Source organism: Penaeus japonicus, unplaced genomic scaffold (assembly GCF_977035675.1).
Source record: "Penaeus japonicus unplaced genomic scaffold, GWHDUDI00000001_assembly GWHDUDI00000021, whole genome shotgun sequence".
Classification (NCBI taxonomy): domain Eukaryota; kingdom Metazoa; phylum Arthropoda; class Malacostraca; order Decapoda; family Penaeidae; genus Penaeus; species Penaeus japonicus.
The window spans coordinates 18,528,388-18,535,887 of NW_028234423.1; the positions used below are offsets into that span (position 1 = coordinate 18,528,388).

A 7,500-nucleotide genomic window follows, 5' to 3' on the forward strand; every position below is an offset into this window, starting at 1 on the left:
GAAAGGGTGCAGAGGGAGAGGGGAGAGAGGGGAGGGATAGGTGACTTGAGGAGGGGAGGGAGTGGGAGGAGAAAAGGGTGAGAGGGGGCGAGAGGGAGAGTAGGACGTGAAAGGAGGCGGGAGGGAAAAGAAATGGTGTGAGGAGGAGGGGGGGAGGGGGTGAAGTTGAGGCAATGGAGAAAAGGGTGAGAGGGAGAGAGAGAGGGAGGGGTGAATGAGGGAGGGAGGGAGAGAGGGGGAGGAGTGAAGGAGGCAGGGAGAAAAGGTGAGAGAGAGAGAGAGAGGGAGGGAGAAAAGGGTGAGAGGGAGGGAAGGAGAGAGAGAAGAGGAGAGAAAGAAAGAAAGAGAGAGAGAAGAGGAGAGAAAGAAACAAAGAAAGAGAGAGAGAAAGAGACAAATAGGAAAAAGCGATAAGAGCCGTGTGTGAGGAGACCGGAAAGGGGGAGGGGGAGGGGGAGGGGGGAGGGGGCGGCGGCCAGTGGATGAGCGAGGAAAATCAAAGCAACAAACAAATACCAGGAAAAGAAGGGCATATATGAGCGAACGCAGGGGCCAAAGGGTTATGTCTCTCTCTCTCTTTCTCCCTCTCTCTCTCTCTCATTCTCTCTCTCTCTCTTTCTTTCTTTCTCTCTCTCTCTCTCATTCTCTCTCACTCTCTCTCTCTCTCATTCTCTCACATTCTTTCTTTTTCTCTTAATAAAGATGATGAAGATGATAGTGGTGATGACAATCATAATAATAATGTTATGTCTTCTCTCTCTCTCTCTCTCTCTCTCTCTCTCTCTCTCTCTCTCTCTCTCTCTCTCTCTCTCTCTCTCTCTCTCTCTCTCTCTCATTCTCTCTCTTTCTCTTAATAATGATGGTGATGAAGATGATAGTGGTGATGATAATGATAATAATAATGATAACAACAATAATAATAATAATAACAGTAATCACGATAATAATAATAATGCTGTTAGTTATAAAGATAATAATATTAATAATGATAATAATAATAACAATAACAATAATGATAATAACGATGATAATATTTATAATAATAATAATAAGGCTAATAATAGCAATAATGGTCATAATACTATTGATATTGATAATGACAATAATAATAGTAATGATAATGACAATAATAATAAGAAGAATTACACCAAAAGCGCTCGTCAGAAGTTGACAGAATCGAAACACGACACACAAAGACAGGGTGTTCGGATACAAGGACCTGCAAGCATATTACAACCGGAAATTCAGTCGCCAACCAGCCCAAGGCATTGAATATTTCACCGGAATATCGGCAAATTGCGTCGAGTATTATCTGGTGTGAATATAATACCTGCCTAGAATCAAGGTATATAACGCTTAGACGTGAGATTTGACTTGTGTGTTTATGCCGTTTCGAAAAGTGTTTGTGTTCGCGGTCGCTGTCTGCTCTTTTGTTTTGTTTTGTCCTTTTTTGGGTCTTGGGTTCCGGAGAGTGTGTCTGCGTTCGAGGCCTTTCTCTAACGGAGCATAATTTCGAGTAATGCACACATACACACAAACACACACACGCACACACACATATATGTGTGTGTGTGTGTTTATGTATATATATATACATATACATACACATACACATACACATACACATACACATACACACACACACACACACACACACACACACACACACACACACATATATATATAAGTGTGTGTGTGTGTGTGTGTGTGTGTGTTTATGCGTATTTATATATTTACATACCCATATACATATGTATATACATATATATATATATATATATATACATATACATATATATATATATATATATATATATATATATATATATATATATATATGTGTGTGTGTGTGTGTGTGTGTGTGTGTGTGTGTGTGTAAGTGTGTATATTTATATATATGCACATGAATATGCATATCTCTATCTCTATCTCTATCTATCTATCTCTCTATATATATAAATATATATCTGTGTGTGTGTGTGTGTGTGTGTGTGTGTGTGTGTATGTATGTGTGTATATATACATACATATCTATAAATATATGTATATATACACATATATAATTACTGTTATTATCATTACTTTTATCATACTTACTATCAGTTTTATTATCTTTATAATCTATATTATTACCATCATCATAATTAGTTTCATCATCATCATCTTTACTTTTATCATTGTTGTTGTTGTTCCAATTGTTATTACTAGTATTATTATCATTCAGAAGTTTCGATTTCTCTCTCTCTCTTTTTTTTTTACTTCCAGTGTCGTTGTTGCATTGCTAGGCATTTCCTGAGAACGAGGTGTGTCTTGACTTCTGTTAGGTTAGAGCGAGAGAGAGAGAGAGAGAGAGAGAGAGAGAGAGAGAGAGAGAGAGAGAGAGAGAGAGAGAGAGAGAGAGAGAGAGAGAGAGAGAGAGAGAGAGAGAGAGTGAGAGTGAGATGTTGCTTTTTGACTATCACTTTCTTCATACTGCTCTTCATCTTCATTTTTTTTTCTTCCTCCTCCTCTAACCCGCTTCTTCCTCTTTTCTTGGTTCCTCTCATCCCTCTCCCATCCCCTCTTGTATTCCTCTTTCTACCCCTTCTCTTCCACCTTCTCCTCCTTCTCCTTCCTTTCTCGCTACCCCCTCTTTCCTCTTATCTTCCTTTTGTTTTCCCTCATTTTCCTCTTATTCCTCTTCCTCTCCCTCCTTCTACCCCCCCCCCCTCCTCCTTTTCCTGCGTCACATACCCTAATTCAAATAAAAAAATCCTATGACCCAAGGTGACCTTCTACGACCTTACATCTGACCTTCAAAATCTGACTGGATCTACGTCACAGGCACACAAGGACATCCCTAACCCCTGCCTGCACAATTGAAACGCCCCAATCAGGTATCTTGACCTAAGATGCCAGAAGAGGTCAGAGGAAGTCATTGATTAAAGGGACAGGTCATGCTGTTGTTGCCATCTATGGTTTACCAAAGAGGTCACGTGATGTTATCTTTTTTTTCTGTTTTGATATTAAATCAACAGAGGGGGTTGCTCCATATACAAATACCCATTCCAAAAATCCATACAAAGCCAGGATAGTTTTTTTTTTAAATCTCAGATATCTATAGCTATAAATATATAGATTATTTGTATTAATATAAAAATCAAAGATTACAATTGACTACAAATAACATAGTCTAAGTATTTTCTAACAAAACTTACAAACCAAAAAGGATTTCGACACCCAAGAATATTTTTTTCATGAAGTGGAAATACAGGTAAGATATTTAATAAACTGTATAGGAGGAAGGAGGAGAGAGGGGGGGGGATGGAGGACGGGTTCTGCCTTCGACTGTATCAGAAGAGGAGTTTCATTTTGATCAAAAAGTGATACGCTTTTTTATCATCAATTTCGAAATGTTTGTTTTTTGCCTTGTTTGGAACTTTTTGATATCGTTTAGTTTACAGTTTGCATTTGTATTTGTAATGTGATGTTGACCTACCATGACCTAGCATACCCGTTATTCCTTCCCCACTCCACCACTCCCGAACCCCTCAACCCCCTTTGCCACCATTACCCCCTCCCCTCCCCCCTTCTCTAAAACCTCCATCCTCAATTGTCTCCACCATACCCCAGCATAACCCTTCTCCCCCCCCCCTCCATAGCACCTCCTTACACCACCTCCCCCACCCCCACCCCACCCCCACCCCCCTCTCTACTCCATAACCCCGTTGTCAAGAATCACTTCATGAAATAGACCGAGTTTCATGTATACTCCATAGGACATGACACAGCTCGAAGGTCGATATTCCTGTACTTAACTTTTGCTCTTTGAACTCTGTTGCCTTGCCGTTTGACCTCTCTTGGGGAGAGGAGGAGGGGGGACTTTTTCCTGACGTCACAGACACACTTCGGCTGGCAGCTTGCATGTCAACTTGCAACAGCTTCCAGAGACGGCACATGGTTTGTCAACGTTTGATGTCATGATGTGATATTATTATCATTATCATTATAATAATCATCATTGTTATCATCATTATAATTATTAATACTATTGTGATTATTATGATTTTAAGTATTATCATTATTATCATAATAATAATACGGACAACAAATGCAACAACAATAATAATAACTACAACCATAATAATACTAATAACGATAATAATAACAATAAAAATATAATATAAAACAATCAATGAAAATAACAGTAAAGATCACGACAATAATAACAATAATAACAATAATTACAATCAAACGACAAACAGGGAAAGACGCAATAACAAACAAACAAACAGAAAGACAAACAGGCAATGACTCAGAGAAACGTTATTTGATTAGGAACAGAAGGAAGATTTTGGCCTCGCGGTCTCTTGAAAACATGGCCGGTCCCGGGAACAGGTGAGCGGCGCAAGGGATTTACGTTCTTTACACCTCAGCTATTTCCTGGCCTATTTAGGGGGTAGGGGGTCATGAAGGGAAGGGAGGGGAGGGGAAGGAGGGGGAGAATGGAGGAAGAAGAGAGGAGAGGGGAAGGAGGAAAGGTTGAAAGAGGGATGGGAGGGGCTAATGGCGTATAATTTTTTTTTTTTTTTTTTTTTTTTTTTTTTTTTTTTTTTTTTTTTTTTGCGACTGGCTACATGTAGTTCTCCTTCTGTGAAAGTAATATTACCATTTTTGCTGTTACTATTATCATTTTTAGTATTGCTATTACTAGCATTGTGATTCTTTCATTTTTATTATTACTACTGTTATTATCATTATTATTATTATCATTATGTTCATCATCATTATCATTATCATTATCATCATTATCATCATCATTATCATGATGATGATATTATCATAATTATTATTTTATTAACTCTTTTTATCATATATGCTTGGTGTTATTGTTATTAATATCATTATCATTATTATGGTTATTATGTTTATAGTAATAAGAATTCTTATCATTAGATATCATAAGAATTCTTATCATTATTATTATTATCATCATCAGCATCATTATTATTATGATGATGATGATGACAATAACAGCAATGATAATAATAATAAAAATGATAATAACAACAATAATAATAAAATAATAATGATAGTAATAATAATGAGAATAACGATAACAATAGTAATATTGATAACAACACAAAATAATAAATAGAAAGAAAAGAAGAATGAAAACTAAAAGAAAAAAAAAAACAAGAATTTGGACACATTTAATCCAAAGGAAGTGGAAAGCAATGTTGTTGTTTGCTTTTGTTTTTATTTTTTGTTGATTCGTGTCTGATTATCTCCAGCAATATCAATAAGATTTATTGCACAGCTTTGCAATCAATCAAATTAGCATATTTCCCCAGCAGGTAGATATTGGAAGATTAAATTTATCGTAATTCCTCCCTCGTGAAATATATAACAATAAGAGTAAATAGATAAATAGATAAATGTGTGAGTATAAAACCAAACAAACAAAATGAATGAATAAATAAATAAATCAATGAATGAATATATTAATGACAAATAAAAAAAAAAAGAGTGTATGATTTCCATTGAGAAATCGCCATGTCTAGCCGCTGTCCCTTGGATTAACCGACCGAGAGATGCACAAGACTAGAACGTATTCAATAATAACGAGTCTCATGGTAGCGGGGCCTCGTGTTCGCCTTAGTTTCTGTTGTTTTCATCAACTTCACTTTCTTTTGAGACTTTTTTTTTTCATTTCTTTACGATGCTTCTTCTTCTTCTTCTTCTTCGTTTTTTTTTCTTTTTCTTTCCGCTTTCTTTCTGGTTGTTTCATCTCCTTTTCTTCTTTTTTCACTTCGTCCTTCCTTAACCACTACTCCTAGCTCCTGATTTTCCTCCTCCACCTCTTTCTCTAACTCTTACTACCTTTCCAACCTTCATTTCCTACTCTACCTCCACCTCCATCTCCATCTGCACCTCCTACCCCCACCTTTACCACCTGTACCACCTCCACCATCTATACCACCTCCACCACCTGTACCACCTCCCTACCTCCACCACCTGTACCACCTCCACCATCTATACCCCCTCCACCACCTGTACCACCTCCCTACCTCCACCACCTGTACCACCTCCCTATCTCCACCACCTGTACCACCTCCACTACCTGTACCACCTGTACCACCTCCCTACCTCCACCATCTCCACCACCTCCCTACCTCCACCACCTGTACCACCTCCCTACCTCCACCACCTGTACCACCTCCCTACCTCCACCATCTCCACCACCTCCCTACCTCCACCACCTCCACATTTCCCCTCTTCGAAGCCAGCGTCTCGGGTGCCCCCTCCCGTGTGAACCTGTACCACCTCCACCACCTCCCTACCTCCACCACCTGTACCACCTCCCTACCTCCACCTCCTCCACATTTTCCCCTCTTCGAAACCAACGTCTCGGGTGCCCCCTCCCTCCCGTGTGATCCAAATTTTAACGCTACACATGTGTCTGAGTCCCCGCCCATCCCTCCGTGATGAATCATCGACAGGCTCTGAGCGGCCGGGTTGCTTACGTCACGCGGGGTAAACTGGCCACTAAATGAATAGGACAAGAAGGAGGGGGAGAGAAGGAGGGGAAGAGGATATATAGGGAGGGAGAGAGAAGGAGGGAGTGAGGGGATAGAGGGAGGGGGAGGGAAGGAAAGAGGGGATGTAGGGAGGGGGAGAGAAGGAGGGAAAGAGGGTATATAGGGAGGGGGAGAGAAGGAAGGAAAGAGGGTATATAGGGAGGGGGAGAGAAGGAGGGAGAGAGAGTATTTAGGGAGAGGAAGAGGGTATATAGGAAGGGGGAGAGAAGGAGGGAAAGAGGGTACATAGGGAGGGAGAGAGAAGGAGGGAAAGAGGGTATATAGGGAGGGAGAGAGAAGGAGGGAAAGAGGGTACATAGGGAGGGGGAGAGGGGGATATAGGGAGGGGGAGAGAAGGAGGGAAAGAGGGTATATAGGGAGGGGGAGAGAAGGAGGGAGTGAGGGGATATAGGGAGGGGGAGAGAAGGAAGGAAAGAGGGTATATAGGGAGGGGGAGAGAAGGAGGGAGTGAGGGTATATAGGGAGGGGGAGAGAAGGAGGGAGTGAGGGGATATAGGGAGGGGGTGAGAAGGAAGGAAAGAGGGTATATAGGGAGGGGGAGAGAAGGAGGGAAAGAGGGAGGTGGGGGATAGAGGAAGAGAAAGGGAGGGATGGAGGAAGAAGAAGAGAAAGAGAGAGTAGAAGTAGGGAGGATAGAGTAAAATGTAGGGAGACAAAGATTGAGGAAGAGGGAAGGGTAGTGGAAAAAGGAGGAGGAAAGGGAAAGACAGAAGGAGAAAACATTATACGAGAAAGCAAGATAAAAAAAACAACAAAGTAGAAGGAGAGATGGGACGAGGACAAGAGAGAGAATAAGAGAAAGAAAGAAAAGAGAAGGAAAGAATAAGAAGGAGAGATGAGATAGGGGCAAGAGGGAAAGGGAAAGAAAGAGCAGAAAAAGAGACAAAGGAAATAGAAGGGAGTAGGTAAGAAGAAGGAG

At 40.4% G+C, this 7,500-nt stretch overlaps 1 protein-coding gene across 1 annotated transcript in view; it reads left to right on the plus strand.

The window, feature by feature from the left end:
• Eip93F (Ecdysone-induced protein 93F) overlaps nucleotides 1–7,500 on the plus strand; it is a 175,308-nt gene that overhangs the window by 1,054 nt on the left and 166,754 nt on the right. The gene's annotated exons all lie outside the window — the stretch shown is intronic.